Source organism: Adiantum capillus-veneris, chromosome 14 (genome assembly GCF_014529385.1).
Source record: "Adiantum capillus-veneris isolate H3 chromosome 14, ASM1452938v2, whole genome shotgun sequence".
Classification (NCBI taxonomy): domain Eukaryota; kingdom Viridiplantae; phylum Streptophyta; class Polypodiopsida; order Polypodiales; family Pteridaceae; genus Adiantum; species Adiantum capillus-veneris.
In genome coordinates, this window is record NC_140944.1 from 63,460,220 (window position 1) to 63,480,474 (window position 20,255).

Consider the following 20,255-nt stretch of genomic DNA (forward strand, 5'->3'; position numbering starts at 1 on the left):
ATCAATCATTGAGGACCCGCCTGAGATCGAAGATCAAGAAGAGGTGCTTCAGCCCGAATCAATTCTTTGACATGAAGACAAGGTACTAAGACATGGCAAGGATTAAGTAAAAAATTATCTTTTTGAAGATGCTAGATGGATGCAAGGAACACAACTTAAGGATAGTATGAATCTTGTCAATTCTTACAATGCTACATTAGAGTAAGAAAATGTAAATACTTTTAAATGGAAAATGTTTTTGTCTTATAAGACTAGCTCTCTTTTTATTGTGCACAAATTTAAATAGTATGCACGCTTAGAATCATGTTTGTGATGACGACATCTCTCAAACACCAAGTAGAATTTGTCACTCTACTTTGGGAGTATAATATGGACTCAAGAGTAGACATGCTTGCGGTGGCAGCTAAGTCTCCCAAGCCCCAAATGGATTAGTCATCCACTTTGGAATGATGTCGTAAGGTAAAAAGGGATCCTCTACCCGCTAACAAACATAGACTAACGACTAAGGACTTATCTTTCTCTACCTCATAGTCGGGGACAGTTATGATTTCAAGAAAGAGGTAATGTCATAAAATCTAATATCTAACTAATCCAAATGATTTTCTCATATTAAACTGATCATTTAATGTGGGAGGATAAACGGGAACACGAGTTAGAATATAGACATTTGCTTTTAGATTTATCTTAGCACGGGACCAAAGGCAATTGGTCCAAATGGGAGATGGTCTAGCAAAGAGCAATGCCAACTGATGGAGATTAAAAGACCTTCATTAAAGACATCCAAATGTTAATGCTAAAAGTCCCTAGACTTAGGACCTTAGGCAAGCTAGGGCTGAGATTGAGGTGGGAACCCGTCCCAAGCTTCCGTCCCAAGCTTGAGGTGCTTGTCGTGCTTGGTGACTAAGGTGCTTGAGGTGCTTCTCATGCTTGCCGACTAAGGTGCTTGAGGTGCTTTTCATGCTTGATGATTAAGGTGCTTGAGGGGCTTGTCATGCTTGATGATTAAGGTGCTTAAGGTACTTGGGGGCCAAGGTTATTGAGGGGCTTGAAGTCAAAGCATGCCTACAAAGGAGGGGGCGAGCCATGCAAGTAGGGGATGAGAGAGCATGCCCTTCCCCTCACCCAAGGGACACCCCTTGCTCAAAGAGGTATATGGGACACATGTTAAGCTCCTAGCTAGGTTGCCCCCATAGTGTACCTAAAGCATATTGGATGGCCTTGAGAGAGGTCCAATGAGCATTTAGTTTAATTAAACAATTATCTAGTATTATCAAGACCTCTCTCTCAAAGGGGTAAGGAGGACACTTGTCCAAAGACTACCCATGTTGCTTGAAATGCATTGTGCATGTGATTGGTTAGGCTTAGCGGGGTCCAATGAGCTTCAAGCTTGAGATACAAGGAGGGATCGACCAAAGCAAGCAAGGGGGGTGCTTGGGGGGTATACTCCCTCTCACACACTCACTTTCTCTCATTCTCACTTGGTGAAAGTGCAAGAGTTCATCTCCTTCTCCAAGCTTGAGAAGTTGAGAGCCTACACCAACACTCTTGGCTATGGAATGCAAATCCAACCAAGAGCCATGCTTCAATGCTATGTTAGCCATCTTCTTCATCTCCATTACTATGCTATTATGCTATGCTATGCTCTATGAGTAATTGTATGAGAGGACACTATTTATTTCTCGTGTGTTACTTCTTCTTCCTCTTCCCTTCCCTCACTCCCTGCTAGCTCTCTCCACCTTTGAAGGTATTTGAGGTCTTGGGATTGAGGCCAGGGATAATACCTTTGCAAGTTAATTAAGGCATAATCTTGGTGTATAAAGTCTACCATCTTCATTGCACCAACGGGGTCTCAAGGAACACAATCTTGTATTGTACCAAGTCTCTCTTTATGGGGGAATCTATAATACAAAAGCCTTTTGGAGGGGGGGACCGGCTCCACATAAATTTGGTCCTCAACTATTGTCAATTTCTCTAATCCTTTCTCTCTCTCTTTTACAAGTATTGTTCATGCCAAGATAATTAGAGTTAATGTTCATTTTGCTACCTTGAATCAATTACTCTTCTTATGCTCTTTAAGAATTCTCTTGAAGGAAATGCTCTCTATTATTTTCAATTTCCACTACAGTCAAATATTCAAGACGTGTAGCTAGAGTGCTTACATCACTCTTACCATCATTTTTGTGATCTAAGAGGCCTTTAATAGTCGTGCTCATCTCATCAAATTTCTTACATTTAATGAATACATCTAGATATTACAAGGGTAGAGAAAATGAAGCCTCTTTGTCACCCTTATTTCTAACTTGTTCCCACAACTTGCGGACTCTTTGGGCATCTAATTTTTGGAATCTTTTCCTCTACCTATTTGAGCCTCTCTTGATGTGCAACAAGTGAAGGATAGCAAGAGGAAAGATTCCTAAAAGCCTAAAGTGTTGGCCAAGAGTCACCATTATATGAGGACCTTGTTAGTACACTCTCTTCCCACCATAAGCTCATTGGGAGTTTTTTTTTCTAATTGGAGGTAGCCCTCTATCTAGTGCCTTGTCAAAGTCTTAAGCATTCCCAAGGTTATGATCTTGGCTTCCATTTTTGGGCCCACTTTGTTTAGAATTTTTTGAGCTTTCCTTTTGTTCAATAATCGTGTTCAAGTGAGATGCTCACTTGAATTCCCTAAGATAGAATGTCTTAACAATAACTTGTGCCCTCTTATTTAGCATTTGGTTGAAGGAAAACCTCGTATGTAGCTTTAAGAGCACAAGGAAACTTTGGTAATTTCTCTGGTTGATCCTTGATGAGAGATACTCTAGGATCTATTTCCATCTTGGAAAAATTGATACCATCATCCAATTGACAATATCACAGAAGGGCAACCATCCCCTCATCCATGTCTTGATCCTAGTTTGGATATTTAACAACATTCTTGAGACAAGCAGGCTCTACTAATCAAGAAATGCCCCAAGCTTAAGGCTAAAGAGGCTTGAAGAAAATGTAGACATTGTAGATGCTTCTTCTAATGCTGATTTGGCAAACGTTGTGTAAGATACAAAATGGGCTTTTAGTGCACAATGAGTTGGGGTAAAGGTGGCTTGTGCCTTGCCTCGAGGCCGGACGTCCAATGCTCGATTGCCCACTGATGACTTACTGACCACTGAACTTATTCTTTCTACATAAAAGAATAAGGGTCATTTTAGTAGGGAGTACTCCACCCACACATACAATCTATCACTCTACAGTCATTGCATGCGCACCTGCACTACACAATGTCCACATTGGCATGCTCTTTAACTGGTATCAAAGCACATAGGGAGTGGCAATGGAAACTTTGACATTGCATCATGGAGAGCAGAGAAAAAGCAGGAATAAGAAATTTTGCGGCTCGTCTTTGCATTTTTGGGCTTTGAAAAACCATTTTTTGCATGCCTTTGTCATATAGAGTTGGATGGATATGATCTAGGAGTCTAAGTAGGGTTTTGGCACGTTCAAGATGCAATGGTCATGTTATCTTTTGAAATTTTGTTCAAAAATACACTAGATGCAACAACATGTTTGTTCTGCATTATTGAGCTAAAAAATGGTGTTTTTGGCATATCTCTCACACTTAGACTAGGATCTATATGATTTAAGAGTCTACCCTTCGGTTCCTTGATGTTTCAAACAAGGGGATATCAAAATTTCAAAATTTTGAATGTTGAATCTTTTGAGGCAATCTACAGTAATTTCTATGTATAAATGCTTTGACAATTGGACTCCTACACTACAAAGCATTATGCAATTTGCATGTGTGGATATGTATATCACATTGTGGTGCTGTTTGGGAGATGACAACCTATACCTCTACCAAAGAAACCTGGAGAACTTGGAACTTGTGACTACCTGTAATCGATAAGTAGTAGACTCATGATCGAGATATCCATCGATCAAAAACATTGTATAAAATATAACATGTAGCCATAACAAGCATACTTTATAAATCACTCCTAGGAGAATGGACACAAGAACACTAAATACATGACCAAAAGCAACAAAGAACCTGTACAAGTGGGAGTCAAACTCAATCTCTATCAATATGGGAGTACATCTCAACCACTAAAGCATCACAGAGTAAGCTACAAATATGTAGACAACATGGCAAGAATCTAGGGAAAAAAGGACACAACTCTCCCTTGTAAATTGAGCAATATCTCAAAAAATCTCACCAAAACCGGCATACACAAAACGTGTGAAGCCAACTAGGCTATGCACATAAACAAAGATCAAACTACTTATGCATAATCTATCATACATCAAGTCAAATTGACAAAAAATCTCTAAACACGATGGAGATAAGCAAGTCAAATTGTTGGATTACAGAAAGCGCATAAACCTATCAGAGAAAAAACCATCTCAAATCACAAATCCACGTGAGGCATGGCAACGGAGCTCACTCCCATACAAGAAGCTCTCAGGAAAACTCCACATGTCTGAAACACTTGTACACTTGTGAATCTGTCACCTATGAGCTGTAAATAACTCAATATGTATCCGCATGTACATACATAACCAAGAATCACTAAATCAAGCACTAGAATCTCTCCAAAATCCCACATTGTCTCAATGCGCACAAAATCGCATCCATATGTGTATTAATCTGAAAATCACGTCCCAAATCAACACTTGGATTGTGTAGTGGTTGAAGTGATCTCCCACTTTGGCATCTTTGATGCGATTTATGGTTGAGATTTTTCTTGAGATTTTGCTCAGTTTACAAGGGAGCACTATCCTTGCCAAAAAACCTTTTGATGCATATGCAGATTTTGGTTTCTTGAAATCCATTTAGTAGATATGTCTGATGTTTCAAAGTCTGCAGAGATAACTCGTTAAGAGACGGAGGTCTTGTTACCGATACTTGCATTGTTGGCATTGTGGTCACATAGGTGACATTAAGCATCATTGCTTTTCTATATGAGGCATTAGAAACAATGTATGCAAGATGCAGAGATGGTTTAGGCACATGCTAAAGAGGTGGCTCAATAGCTAGTGATGGTGATGTAATGTTTACCTCTAGCATTCCTCTTACTTGTATGTTTGGCACATGTGACATAACTTCCCATTGCTCGCTAGATGAGGATGAAATCTTCCACATCACACCATTTCATGAGTGGTTTAGCACTTTCTCTAGTGGGAGTTTTGATCGTGTGCACTTTTCTAATGGTTTGATGTTTGCTATTGTGGGAGCAGGAGATGTATGCTTGTCATTACCTAGTGGTGCATCTTTTATGCTACGGCATGTGTGTTATGTTCCTCAGACTACGTAGAGTTTGATCTTGGTGAGACAACTAGCATATTGTGGTTGTCATTTATTGCTTTGAGAGTAGTATTTCCAGATGCATTGCAGATTTCTCATGATTGCAAGAGGATCTAGATATGGATTTACCGCTCCATTAGATGTATCTGAGGTTCAAAATGGTTTGGTCTTGATTGCACCATTGATATGTGGTATGCGAGAGGTGAGACATTTCGTTAAGTATGGAGCCATATTTACCCCTTGTAATTATATGTAAGGCCCCCATTATGAGGAGAAGCCATCGTGCATGAAGGAAAATCACTCGTCGAAATATTATGGCCGGACGGCGGCAGGGAAGTGGTCAGAAAACGGCCGGTCGGTCGGTTGAAAAACGGCCGGTTGGTTGGCTGGTTGATCGATCAAAATCAATTTCGATGACGAAGCGCGAGCTCTCCTTATACTATCGTCCCTATCGGATAGTTGGGACAGCCTTGTGATGGTGGTGGCTGTAGGTAACTCTATCTCTGACACAAGTACTCTTAAGTTTGATGATGTTGTGGGTATTCTCCTAAGCAAGGAAATGCAAAAGGAGAAGCACAGGTGAATCATCAAGCGTTTCACTATCAGTGGAAATAAAAGGAAGGCATAAGGAGAGGTTCAAAAACCAAAAGAGTCGTAATTGCGCAAGGCAAAGCAAGTCACACACAAAGTCAGTTCTTGAATGTTGGAACTGTAGCAAGAAGGGCCACGTCAAGAAGGATTGCTGGTCCAAGAAGAAGAAGGAGTTGGATTCTCAAGACAACAAGCCAACATCAGAGGCCAATGTGGCAGGTAAAGTAGAGCAAGATGCTCTAATTCTCTTATTAGACAATGTGTCTAATTATTGGATAATAGATTCTGGGGCTTCATTCCATGCGACACCACACAAGCAACATTTCCAAGATTACACCAGAGGTAATTTTGGGTATGTATACTTGGGAGATGATGAAGCTTGTGAAATTGTTGACAAAGGTATAGTTTGTGTCAAAAATGCTAATGGAAATGAATAATTTGATCTCTACAAGAGAATTAGACGATGAGGTCACAACATTGCATTTGGATGGAATATCTCAAAGGGATATTTTGTGGTTGCCAAAGGAGAAAAGGTTGGTACACTTTATGTACTGTCAGCGCACAATCTTCAATTTGTGCAATAGCTACAGAAGTTGACAATGCACTACCGGCTTGGACATATAAGTGCCAAAGGAATGCAAATCCTTCAATCGAAGAAGCTTCTACCAGGTTTGAAAGAAGTGGACATAGAGTTTTGTGAAGATTATGTTGTGGAAAACAAAAGAGGGTAAAATTTCAAAACGCAAGAAATGAAAGAAAAATAAAAAACTTGAATTGGTTCCTTCTGATGTTTGGGGTCCTGCAAGTACACCATCCCTTGGTGGCTCGTTGTACTATGTAACATTCATTGACGATGCAACTAGGAAAACATGGGTTTATGTAATGAAAATAAATCCAACGTCTTTTTAATATTTCAATGGTGGAAAATCTTTGTGGAGATTGAAGCAGGTACCAAGGTTAAATGCCTTAGATTCGACAATGGAGGCGAATATTGCAACCAAGCTTTTGAAAACTTTTGTGCTAGCAATGGCATTCAGAGGCAAAGGACAATCCCAAGGACACCTCAACAAAATGGAATTTCCAAAAGGATGAATAAAACAGCCATGGGGTGAGTACAAAGCATGCGGCTACATGCAGGCCTACCGCTTGAGCTTTGGATGGAAGCAGTAAGTACATCTGTGTACTTGATCAACCGGCCACCCTCAACGGCATTGGATGGGGGAGTTCCAAAAGAGGCATGGACAGGTAAATCGGTGAATTATGCATTTCTCAAAGTGTTTGGGTGCCAAAAAGTGTTTCTTCATTGGCTATGGAGAAGCTGACTTTGCGTATCGCCTATGGAATCCTGAAGATGGTAAAATCTTTAGAAGTAGGGATGTAATTTTCAATGAACAAAATATGTACAAATATTACTTGGAAAGAAAACAAACAAAAGATATAGGTGATGAGTAAAATCTTTAGAAGTAGGGATGTAATCTTCAATGAACAAAATATGTACAAAGATTACTTGGAAAGAAAACAAACAAAAGATATAGGTGATGAGTACATGGAGCTTGAGGACGGTGAAGACTCAAGAAGTGCAAACGGTGACAATGTGGAACAACATCAACCAAATGAGGAGCCTCAACCAAGTAGACCTCCAGAAAGGTTTGTTCCTTCTTTCAACCATCTCTTGATCTCAGATTCTGGAGAGTCAGAATCATATGAAGAAGCTATACAACACAAATCCAAAGAAGAATGGATGAAGAACATGCAAGTGGAGATAGACTCATTACATCACAACAAAACATGGGAGCTGGTTGAGTTGCCTAAATGTAAGTGGGCATTACAAAAAAAATGGGTGTATAAGCTGAAGAAAGAAGAAGGTGGGAAGAAAAGGTACAAGTCCAAGCTAGTGGTAAAATGGTTTTCTCAAAAGATAGGTATTAACTTCACTGAAAAATTTTCTCCTATTGTAAAAATGAACTCAATTAGGTTTGTCTTAAGCCTTGTGGCTACTCATGATTTAAATCTTGAGCAAATGGATGTAAATACGGCATTCCCTCCGGTGACTTAGAGGAGGAAATTTACATGATTCAACCAAAGGGGTATGAAGTAAAAGGTAAGGAGAAAATGGTTTGCAAACTAAAGAAGAGCTTGTATGGTGTAAAGCAAGCATCAAGACAGTGGTACTTGAAGTTCGATCGATGGATGTTGGATCATGGATTTAGAAGATGCAACTCAAATCATTGCATCTATACAAAGAATTTGGGAGATGGGAAGTTCATCATCCTAATGTTGTATGTTGATGACATGTTGATTGCAAGTGCTATATGTAGGATATCAAAGACCTAAAAGAGGAGTTGTCTAAATCAAAATATTTAGGTGTTGCAGAATAGATACTTGGTATGAAGATATCAAGGGACATGACAAAAAAGACAGTAAAGCTATCTCAAGAGGATTACATCAATAAGGTAATGCAAGATGCAAAATTGATTTCTACACCTTTGGCTAGTCACTTTAAACTAACCAAGGATATGTGTCCAAAGACACAAGAGGAGATAGCCCATATGTCTAAAGTTCCATATGTTGTAGCGGTAGGTTCTCTAATGTATGCTATGGTCTGGACAAGGCCAGACATTGCACATGCAGTGGGAGTTGTAAGTAGATTCATGGGCAATCTAGGTAAAGAGCACTGGCAAGCTGTGAAGTGGATACTTAGGTATCTAAAAGGGACAACAACAAATGCTTTGTATTTTGGAGGCACTGATATTTTCTTACAAGGGTATGCTGATGCAGATATGGCAGGTGACAAAGATACTCGAAGGAGCACTGATGTTTATGTCTTCACAGTTGGAGCCACAGCAGTAAGCTGGGATTTAAAGCTGCAAAAAAGGTTTCACTCTCTACCACGGAAGCAGAATATGTAGCAATGAAGAAGGCAAGCAAAGAGATTCTGTGGCTTCACAGATTCTTGGAGGAGTTTGGATACAAGCAAGACAATTGTGTCTTGTACAATGACAGTCAAAGGGCCATTCATCTTGCAAAGAATTCAGCCTTTCATTCAAGGACAAATCACATTGAGGTGAGATATCACTTCATACGCACTCTTTTGGAAGAGGGACAACTAAAGCTAGGAAAGGTGCACACAAGTGAAAATCCTGCAGACATTTTTACAAAAGTAAGGAGAAGTTGAGATTTTGCTCATCTTCAATCGGCATTCAAGGATAAGAAGCCAGGATGAAAAGCAGTCACAGGTTTGGTGTGGAGATTAGTCTCCAAGTGGGAGATTGTCAAGTATGGAGCCTGATTTACCCCTTGTAATTTTTAGTATTAAAAATGCACATATGTAAGGCCCTAGCTATGAGGAGAAGCCATCGCGAGCGAAGAACCATCACTCGTCGGAATTTTCCTTTTTACCAAAATATTATGGCCAGACAATGGCCAGAAAGTGGTCGGAAAATGGCTGGTCCGCTGGTCGGTGGCTGATAGTTAATGGCCGGTGGACAGTGGTTGGAAGTCAAGGGCCGGTGGCTGAATTTAATGGTCGGTGGCTAAATTCAAGACGGACTTGTCTTCTCAAGGGCGACCACACATGGGTGCATTGGAGAGTCCAACTTGGACTTGTCTACACAAGGGCGACTACACACGGTTGCCTCTCATGAGAGAGGACAACTCTTTTGACCCATAAAGGGAGGCCTTTTCTACACACATTTTGTATTGTGAAGTTGATGCAACAAGGTGGGTGTGAGGTGGTGAGAGTTAAGCAAGGTGAGAGCTCTTTTAAGGGTATAATCCCTTTGTAACCTACTTCTTGTTTGAAGTACTAAAGCCATTGAGTGGCTGCTTTCACGTGGATGTATCCCACATTGGGTGAACCACGTATATCGTGTGCTCTCTCTCTCTCTCTCTCTCTCTTTCTCTACACTCTACTCTATAATCTCCCGTGTGTGAAATTTGTGTCTCTCCATTAAGTAAGCTACTCTATTATCTACTTAGCTACGTTCTATTTCCTAACACATTTTTCATTCCCAAGTGAGATCTAGTATGAAGAGATAGAGCATGTATCTATACAGGACATGTTAGTGGACTTTGTAGAGGTAGAGGTGGGGCAAGATTTCTCTAGTGATCCATAGCAGGTGTTGTTTGAGTCCATGAAAGGTAGAGTGGGTTTACTCCCTAGAGACACACATATAGATGATAGACATGTATTTCTTTGATTTACTCATGCCTATGGATGACAACGACATAGCAATCCTAGTGTCAACAATGACACATCCATAGGTAATGAGTAATCATGATGATGTAGTGTATACAGATAACACCAAGGAAGCTAGTACAACAAAGGGTTACACAGATTTTGTCAGCATTTGAGCGTCTCATGTACAACCTACAAGTGTCGAGGCCTAGCCTAGCAGCCCTGACAGTGGGAGTATTTGCAACAGGGATTATCAGTTGTATAATGAATGACACTAGTATGATGCTTTGTGGAGATATGTAGACCATACAAAGATGTCTATGGGATTTTCATGTGGGCTCTAGCATGAATTTACACACTCACCTATCACTAGAGCTAATAAGGCTGCATCATCATGGAGATTGAGTGAGCAAGTGAGTGGACGTGAGGTGAGAGCATCTCTCACCTATTTCTTATACATAGTAGTAGTTTAGCTAGTAGGACCCACTTATCATCACACTTGCCTTTAAGTGTGAGTATGTTGGACTAAAGGCGGTATGTGCCTTGCCTCCAGGTGGATTTCCATGCCTGCATAAAAGAATCTATCACTTTACAGGCATCGCATGCACACCTACATTGGCATGCTCTTCATAAATGTCCATATGACCCATATGTTCATGATGCATGTAATGCATTATGTGTGGTACTTTGATAGCGATGCAACTAAGCGCATTATGTCTCATCGTGATTTGTTCACTTCTCTTGAAATTGTTCTAGCAGGAATATTGGCACATGTGCCAATAATTTCTCTTATCTATTTGAAAAAGTCAAAAATATTGTGCTTATGACTACATGAGGCGTATGTTTTACACTTTTGGATTCTTTATGTGTACGTAAGATCAAGAAGAACATTGTTTGTGTGTTTGCACTTGCAAATTTGGTTTTGTAGTCAATTTTTTGGATGAAAGATGTATTGTACATGATCTTAGTTTCGGTGAAAATTTTGCGGCATCTAGCACTTTGTTTCATAGTCCATGAAATGTGTGGAAGCTTCATCATTTGCAATTTTTGATAAAAAAATTGTTCCAAATGAAAAAAGTTGGCATGCATGTTTTGGTGGTTTGAATTGTGCCAATTTTCTATATTTATAGAATTTTGACACGGTTGCTTCCTTTACCCCTCTAGAGGTACCATTGAAAGATGTACACACTTTGGAGAGAGAGAGTTTCAAACTCAATATACAATAATGTACAATCCAATATCTTTACATCATAGCATAGCTTCATATACAAAAGGGGCTATATATACAAAAGGTTTGATAGCCAATATCCGGTAGTCTCATATTCAGGTGTCTTTCAAAGTAGCCAAACACATATATATATTCTATGTCACTTCAAAGCTTGCACTAGGTGTAGAAGGAGTCCCATGCCCACCTTTCAATCCTCCCCTTGGACATGTAATACATAATGAAAGACCCATTTATCCACATAGAATGACGCTATGCACTAAGGATGACAAGAACTATCCACACAGGATGACAAATAATACCTCACCTTGAACTAGAGAAGGTAGAAATGGATCTTCAAAGTATATCTATAACAAAAAAAAACCTCCCCTTCTTCCTGCTTCTTCTTCGACTACATGAATTGCTCCTTTCATTGGCTTCTTGCCTTTATTGTTGTTGTTGATGCTGCTACCTTGATCCTTTGAATAGCACCTAGAAGGAGGATGCCCCTTCTTACCCCAATTGCTATAGAATTTACTGATATAACAATCCTTAGCTATATGTCCCATTTTACCATAGTCCTAGCACTTTTGAACATTGGAAGTTGATGTAAAACCTATGGATGGTCCGCCTCCCCTTGCGAAAAAAGCTCCATTTCTTGGGGTAAATGAAATTTTTTGCTTCTTTTTCTCTACTTGAAGTGAGATTACCACATCTTGAAGTGCTAGAGTTGGCTCCTTTTCTTCAAGAATAGTGACTATATGGTCATAGTTAGAAGGAAATGCACTAAGGAGGACTGCAACTTTTTCATCTTCTTTTACTCTGCATTGGATGTAGGTAGATTTGTGATCATGATTTTAAGCCCATTGACCAAACTGGCTATGTCTTCCCCCCTCAAGCATATTGAGTTTGTAAAGTTTCCTTTTTAGGCTAACTTTACTCCGTTTGGCTTTAGCTCCAAGATTCTTCTCCAGAACTTTCCAGGCCTCATATGCATGTGTGCACTCATCTATAAAATGTACATAATTATGATGGAGTGTAGTAATTATGATGCCAAGTGCCTGTTCATCTTTTACTTGATTCAATGCAGTAGATGCCCTGATTTGAGTGCCTTGTGATCACGAAGAGGTGTGTTTACACGCCATAATGTTTTCTTCATTGAACAACCCCTTGGCTTAGTTTACCAAGTATGGAAACCCTCCCCATTAAATTTTATAATTCCTTTCTCTTCCATGATGCAAGTTCTCGTGAAAAATGCTAGGGACTTGGTCTTACTAATAGAGAGACTCTCTCTATGGCAGTGTCTTGCCCAATTTTACAAAAATAGTGCAGGTGCGAGCTTAATGATTTTGACTGTGAAGTCACTCTTCATGAGTAAGAATCATGAAGCACCTCTTCACAAGAAAGTACTTCCCTTATAATCCAATGAAGGAAGCATCACATTGAGAGAAAAAACACATTCTTCTCCATAAACCGAATGAAATCAAGTGAAACCCGTGGCTGATTGTTGAGTCACTCTACATGCCCACAATGTCCTCTCCAATACATATCCTAATATTTTGAATGCTCTTCCATAAGATTGAACTATATCTTTTACAAAACCTCATTTTACGCCTCTACCAACCCATCGCATTATGGATGATAATGAGTAGCATACCTGTGATTGATCTTTGATGTCTCTACCAATTTAGTGAAAAGATCATTTCTAAACTCTTTTCCTTGATTGCTTAGAAGCTCCTATGGCACTCCAAATCTACAACATATGCGATCAGTGATAAAGTTGGATACATCTTTTCTTGTAGCTCCTCTACTTTGCCTTTGATTTTGGCCATCTTGTCATGTAATCCACCACACTAAGTATTTAGTGCTTCCCATCCTTGGTGCTTGGAAGAGGACCTATCCACACCCCACTTTTCAAAAGGTTCTTAGCTCACAATATGCTTCAAAGTATCAAGCATCAACTTCCTTTTTTAATACATTTGGCACTCATGAAAACTTCTAAACCAATGCACAACATACCTACTCATACTTGCCATATAAGCTAAGCTTTCAACACTTTTTTTCTTGTAATTTTCACCCGTAAATGAACTCCACATCCCTCTTCATGACAAGATTTAAAGCAATTAAAAATCTCATCATGGTAGAGCACTCTTCTCATAACACCATCAATCCCCTTATGAATAGTGTTATCTCATAGCCCTCGTGTAATTGCATGCCATTGTGAGAAGCCAATCCTTTTCTTGCAAAACCCATTTGCAACACATTATTTTCCTCATGAAGGGGCTCTCTTCCAAGATATTTTGGCTCTCTATTTCTCAATACATGCACATCCCTTGCAAACACGTGTTCTTCCAACTCATGAGCTCTTATGTTTCGGGGGTACATGAGCTCTTGCATTCATGTTTTGGGGTACATGCCATATTAGAAAAGAAACAAAATATTCTGACAATTTTCTCACTTTGAAAAACTAGCCCTTCATGCCCTCTTGATTCACCTTCCATGTACCTTGAAATTTTCATACAATCAACGTAGCATCATCTCTGATTAGAAGCCTCCTTACATGCCTTTTAACACATTCTTTCAAGCCCAAATAGAATCTTGCATACTCAGCCTCATTATTGCTCTTTACATCCACTTCTTGGAATTTGACCAGCATTCAATTCCATTTTTAACCACAAATAAATAACTAAAAATGCCTTGTTAATTCTCCTTTTGAAATCCCCATCAAAGTATAAGGTGCGTTCCACATCCTAAAGCTCCACATGCAGTTGGACTTGGTACTATCTTCTTTCTGATTCTTTCTTCAACTCATTTTTTGCATGAATATCTTAAAAAGTGAGCATCTCTATCATATTTAATCTCACTTGTAAATCTCTTATCAAATTGTAGTAAACAAAGTACCGACTTTTGTAAAGCTCTTGTCAAATTGATGCAAAACAAGTACCCAATTTTGCAATTTAGGACTATTTGCAGGATATTTTAGTGCAAGAGGCAATAAACTAGATAATGTTAATACCACAAAAGGCTTACAAATAAGATAATTATTTTTTTGGTGCATAAGTGCCATGTCCTCACATTGGTAGATGGCAGTCTCCTCTAGGTAAGGGGCTGCGCTACCCTAGATATTGGGATATCAGCCCTTTATTGTCATTCCCTCTTTTTTGGGATCATCATCATAGTTGTCTTGCGGTAGCAGAGTTCTAGTTCAGCATCAAAACTCTGGTTCAATATCAGAGTGGCAAGGCAATCTTTATCACTGCTATAGTGTGCAAGATTCAAAGCAAGATAATCTTGGTCTTGCAGGTGGAGCAGCAAACTTATAGAGAGAGAGTGCTTATGAGATTCAAGCTCTCAGACTTGTAAGCTTGGTAAATCAATTTTGAGTTAGGCAACGAGCGAGGGATTCCAACAAGGGTTTTCTAGAGTGTGCCAGAAGTGTAGAAGGTCTGAATCCAAATTGCTGATGCTAAATCGGATTGCTGTAGTTGAATTTGCAAGAAAATTTGAATTTTGTAGAGTGCTAAGTTTGAATCTACAGATTGGATAGATTACTGAGTCTAAATCTGCAGTTTGAGATTTGAGACTGGCTCAGAATAGTATGTCCAACTGATCTTGTGCTTCTTTATTAGCAGTTATCAGTGCTGCAGACTGACTTTAAGATTTCAATCAACAGAGGCTTCAATCTCCTTTTTGGGTTGAAGTCATGGAAAGCAACAATGATGACAACAATCTTTTGCACATCAAGAAGCTTGAGGGTGCACACAATTTTGCCACATGGCAAAAACAATGCTACAATGTCTTGGTGCATAAGAAACAGGTGAAACTTATAAAGACAAAGGGGGTATGACGAGCAAACATAGAGCAATTGGATTGGGAAGATCTGGATGAGCTTGCACGATCTACGATAGAGATTTTGGTTTCCAACTCTTTGCTATTAAACATAGAAGTTGAATTCTGCCTATGCTATGTGGACTAGACTCGTATGCTAAAAAAAATGCTGCTAGTAAGGTTTACTGGTTGAAGAACTTGATGGACCTTTGGATGAAGGAAGGTACAACCCCATAACTATACATCTTAATGAGTTGGACTCAGTTTTCACCCAGCTGATTGCTCTAAATTTCAACATTGATGATGAATTCAAAGTTACTTTCCTACTATGTACTTTACTTGAAAGATGGGATACATTCAAGACACCCATGAGAACCTCCAATGCTATAGTGATGTATTTTGATGTGGAGAGCTCTTTGCTAGTGGAAGTTGAATAGATATAATATTGCAGCTAATAAGTCTCCCAGTGCATTGCATACAAGAGGTAGATCTCAACAAAGGAAGAAATCGGAAAACAGAGGCAACCGTAAGTCTGGTGGGAAAGATGTTGAGTACCATCATTGTGGCATGAAAGGACACTTTAACCGTGATTTATTTAAGTGGAAGAAAGATAAAGGCACGGGTAAAAAGCGTGATGATAGCAGGGATGACAAAAAGGATGGTCAACCTAAAAGAAGAGCATGATTAAGATAGAGGAAATCAATGTAGTCAGTCATGTGGACAATGGAAATGATATTCTCTTTGCTTCTTCTTTTAGTGCACAATCTTTGGTTGCTAATTTTGATGATGACATGCACACCTGGATTTTGGATTCAAGAGCTTCATTCCATGTGACACCACATCGAGAATGTTCTCTAGCTACAATGGTGGTAGACATGGTGTTGTTCATTTGGGGGACAACCATGCATGTGATATTGAGGGAATCGACAGTGTGCAACTGGAAATTCAGCATGGATCAGATTTTACATTGCATCATGTGAGGTATGTATCCGCTCTCAAGAAGATCCTGATAAGCACATGGAAACTAGATGCTGATGGCGACCATGCTACCTTTGGGGATAGCAAGTGGAAAATCAGAAAGGGATCTAGGATCATTTCTAGAGGTCCTAAAAGTGTCACTCTGTATCCACTTCATGTATCTATTGTGTGGGACCATGTAGTCACCATAACCAAGCAACCAAGTGTTTCCTTGTGGCATGGTAGGTTGGGACACATGAGTCAAACCTGAATGAAGGTGCTTTCTTGTTTGGGGTATTTATCGTGTTTGAGGTATGCTTATTTTGACCCTTGTGATCATTGTATCTATGGCAAGCATGATCAAACTCCTCACAAGAAATCTATTTCATTGAAAGCTTCTCCCTTGGAATTGGTACATTTTGCAAATGCCACGGCTTTCTCTAAGGGGAAGGCAATATTTTGTTACCCTTGTGGGTATATACCCACAAGGTGTGGGTATATACAATCTAGCATAAGGAAGAGACCTTGGATAAGTTCAAACAATTTGTAGCACTTGCTGAAAATCAGGTCAACAATAAGGTAAAGTGTCTGCACTTTGACAATGGGGGTGAATCTGTGTCAAAGTCCTTTTGGGACTTTTGTGATAATAAAGGGATAAAGAGGGAGCTGAATGCACCTCATAATCCACCCTAGAATGGTTTTGCAGAGCAGGTGAATCAAACGGGGATTTTATTTTTGCGAGCTTTCAGTTTTGAGCTTTTACAATTGAAACAGTTTTTTCGAGATTTTGAACCCTGATTTTACACTAATGATATCTTTAAGTATCATCGTGTCGTGGAAAACCTCAAAAGCCTCATAGTACAATCCTTCAACTACAAAACACTTTTAAGAAATATGGAAGCATGTCTATGCTTATGTAAAATGCAACTTTGTAAAAAGCACCATTTTTATGTATTTTTGAGCTTGTACATAAAACGTGAATCTTAAAAAATTGGCCAGAGCCTCCTTTGTATGGAGACCTCTTCATTAAAAAAAAACCATACACCCTTTCTTGGGCTCCCACATGAGATTTCCTTGACATAAACTCTTATTTCCGTCACTTTGACGATTTTGTTATCTCACAAAATTCAACACATTCTCAATAGTGTCAACATAATCTAATTACATTGGAAAGCTCCAATCAAAGTCATTAGAAGATCATGTGGCCATCATATACAAAACAAACACAAATGAAACATCCAAATGAAATGTATAGAGCATACCAAAATTCCATGTCAATGTCATATGGCCACCACGTACATAAAAACATAAATCAAAACATCAAGATGTGTACTGTTAGAATTGAGTTTCCTCCACCAAGTGTGCATCTGCAATCAACATTTCATAGGTCCGCATGCAATGTTGGACAAACATCTTTCATAGAGCACATCATCTAGCTCTAGACATATGCAATATCTCATATCCTCCGTAGAAGCTTGGCCCAAACCACCACACCCTGCAAACAAGTCCAAAACATAGTCATGAGGCTTAGTAAATGTTGCCAGCAACCACTTGACCATATAAAAATTAAATTAGAAATGTAAAGCAAACACATACATACTATAACATTCACTAGTATCATACTTTGGACTAGTCTTACCGAAAGAACGAAGAAGACCGCTCTACCCCGCCTTTAAGAATAACACAATCTCAATGGGGAAGACTACATCATCTATCATGTAGCTACAATCTGCTGGAAACAATCTCTCGGCAATTTTCTCCCTTGCCTCTCTATCATATGGTGGCACTGGATGGCCAACACGATGCCAAAGACACATGGTAAGATCAAGTACCTGCATAAATAAAATACTCAAAGAATGAATGTCGTAGCTATAATGTTTTTAGTTAGGAGATTAAATTATGAAACTAAGTTTGTTATCTCATCACCTCTCTAGTGAATGGATGCAGATATGCCTTCTTATTACACATGAGGGTCCATGTATGTAAGGGCACAAGTCCCACCCTAGTTGCATCTGTAATAAAATCTCCAATATTCTTGGCCATGCACATGGTGGCTAAAAACCCCTCATCGGCCAAAAACTCATGAGCAACATCCATGCACCCTGCCACTAGACCCCTGGAAAATGTGTTCCACTTGGGAACACTCATGCCCTCTACAAAAGTGAATTGTCATAATAATCAATATCTAATTCTCCTAAATGATTTTCTCATATTAAACTGATCATTTAATGTGGGGAAGTGCCAGGGGAGAAAAAGCTAGAATATTGGTTAAGCTAGCAGACCGGCCACTGTAGGGATCCAAAGGAGGGAAAATAGGGATCCAAAAGGGGGTCCATCTGCAAAAGAGCCATGTGCAACAATGGGCTAAAAAGACCCTAAGGTTCAGCTCATTAAGACTTCCAAAATGCTAAGGTTCCAAAATTCAAAGGTTGTGTCCAAAGGTCAACCCTAGGGGAATTGGATGCTTTGTGTGTGTACAAAAAAGTATTTTGCAATCCCTACTTAAGAGGGGGCGAGCCTTTCTTGTAGGGGATGAGAGGGAAAGCCACACACACACACACAAGCTCCCTTTACACAAAGGGAATGAGGGACACATGTCAGCTCCCTAGCCCAGATGCCCACAAGGTGTACCCAATTCCTTTTGGATGGCCTTGGAGGTGGACCAATGAGAATTAGGCTAGAGTAAATCTAGTTTAATTAATTTAAAAACACTTAAAAGAAGAACCAATGAGAATTTAGTCCTCTAGAAGACTATTGGACAGTCTCCCAAGGGGTCAAATGAGCATTCAGCAGCCCAATGGCTTGCCTGATTCCTATTGGCCAAGAGGCAAAGGGGTCCAATGAGAGTTTAGTTGAATTATTAAATTAACTAAAGCTCTTGCAAAAGGGGAAAGGGGGACACATGTCAGAAGGCTATCACTTATGCTGCTAAATAGTCATTGGCTTGACCTGGGGAGGTCCAATGAGGGTAGAGCAAGAACAAATAGCAAGAGGGCTCGCCCAAGAGAGGGGGCTGATTTTTGCAAGGCATTATCACACACACACTCACACAATCTCATGTGTGAAGAAAAGAAGACTATCTCTTCCCAAGATTTAATGGAGAGCTCATCACCTACTCCAAGCTTGTGAGATAGAAGCCTACATCGACACACTCTTGGCATGTGGATGCAAATCCAACCAAGAGCCAAGCTTCAATGCATGCTCATCTCCTCTACCATGATAATTACTAAGCTAAGCTATGCTAACATGAGTGATTATGTGAGGAGATGTACATCTTTCTCGTAAGATACTCCTTCTTCATCTCAATCTACTCTCATACCCTGTTAGCTCTCACCATCTTCTAAGGTGTGTGAGGTCTTGGGTCTGAGACCGGGGATAATTAATGCTGTGTTTGCTAAGTGTTTTGCTTAGTGCATGAAGCTTTCATCTTCATTGCACTAGCTAGTCTTGAAGGAACACAAAGAATTGTATTGTACAATGTCTCTCATGATGGGAGAAACCATAATACAAAGCCTTTTGGAGGGGGGACCGGCTCCATGCAAATCCGGTCCTCAATTGTTGTCAATAGCTTAATTTCTCTCTCTTTTGAAAGTATTGTTTATGCTATCTAACTAGGTGTTATGCTTTTTGTTGCTCTCTCCACCCAAGCACTCTTGTAATTCTCATTAGGAATCTAATCTAATGAAATGCCCACTATGTTCATGGTAATTTCCGCTACACACAAGTTTTTTAGGCCATTAAATGTTACATGAATGATGACATGTAAGCAGACAACCATAGTTAGTTGTAAGTACTAGTCCAAAGCATAGTTACTTACCCAATGGGATTGGTCCTATACCATCCACAAGCAAACTTGTAGGAAAATTTGCAAAGATAAGCCTAGCAACCTCACGACAGGCACACCATCTTTGTTATATAGATTTGTATTCTGTGTTGCAAAAAATTTGTTGATGCTACAAGAAAACCAAAAATAAATCATGTTAAAAACCATAGAGCAATGCAAGAAGAAAATGTAAATAACTAATTATTATCCAAATCTACCTACGAAGGGCAAACTTATCAATTTGTGATATATCCACAAGCATGACATCTACAATGGTTTGGTAATGGAACCCTGCAAGCATTATCCAAATTAGCTTTGAATTAGAAAACATGGAAGACATAATTGCTAACAATTTTCTTAAACTTACCAACAGATCATGTGATCGGTCTTCTCT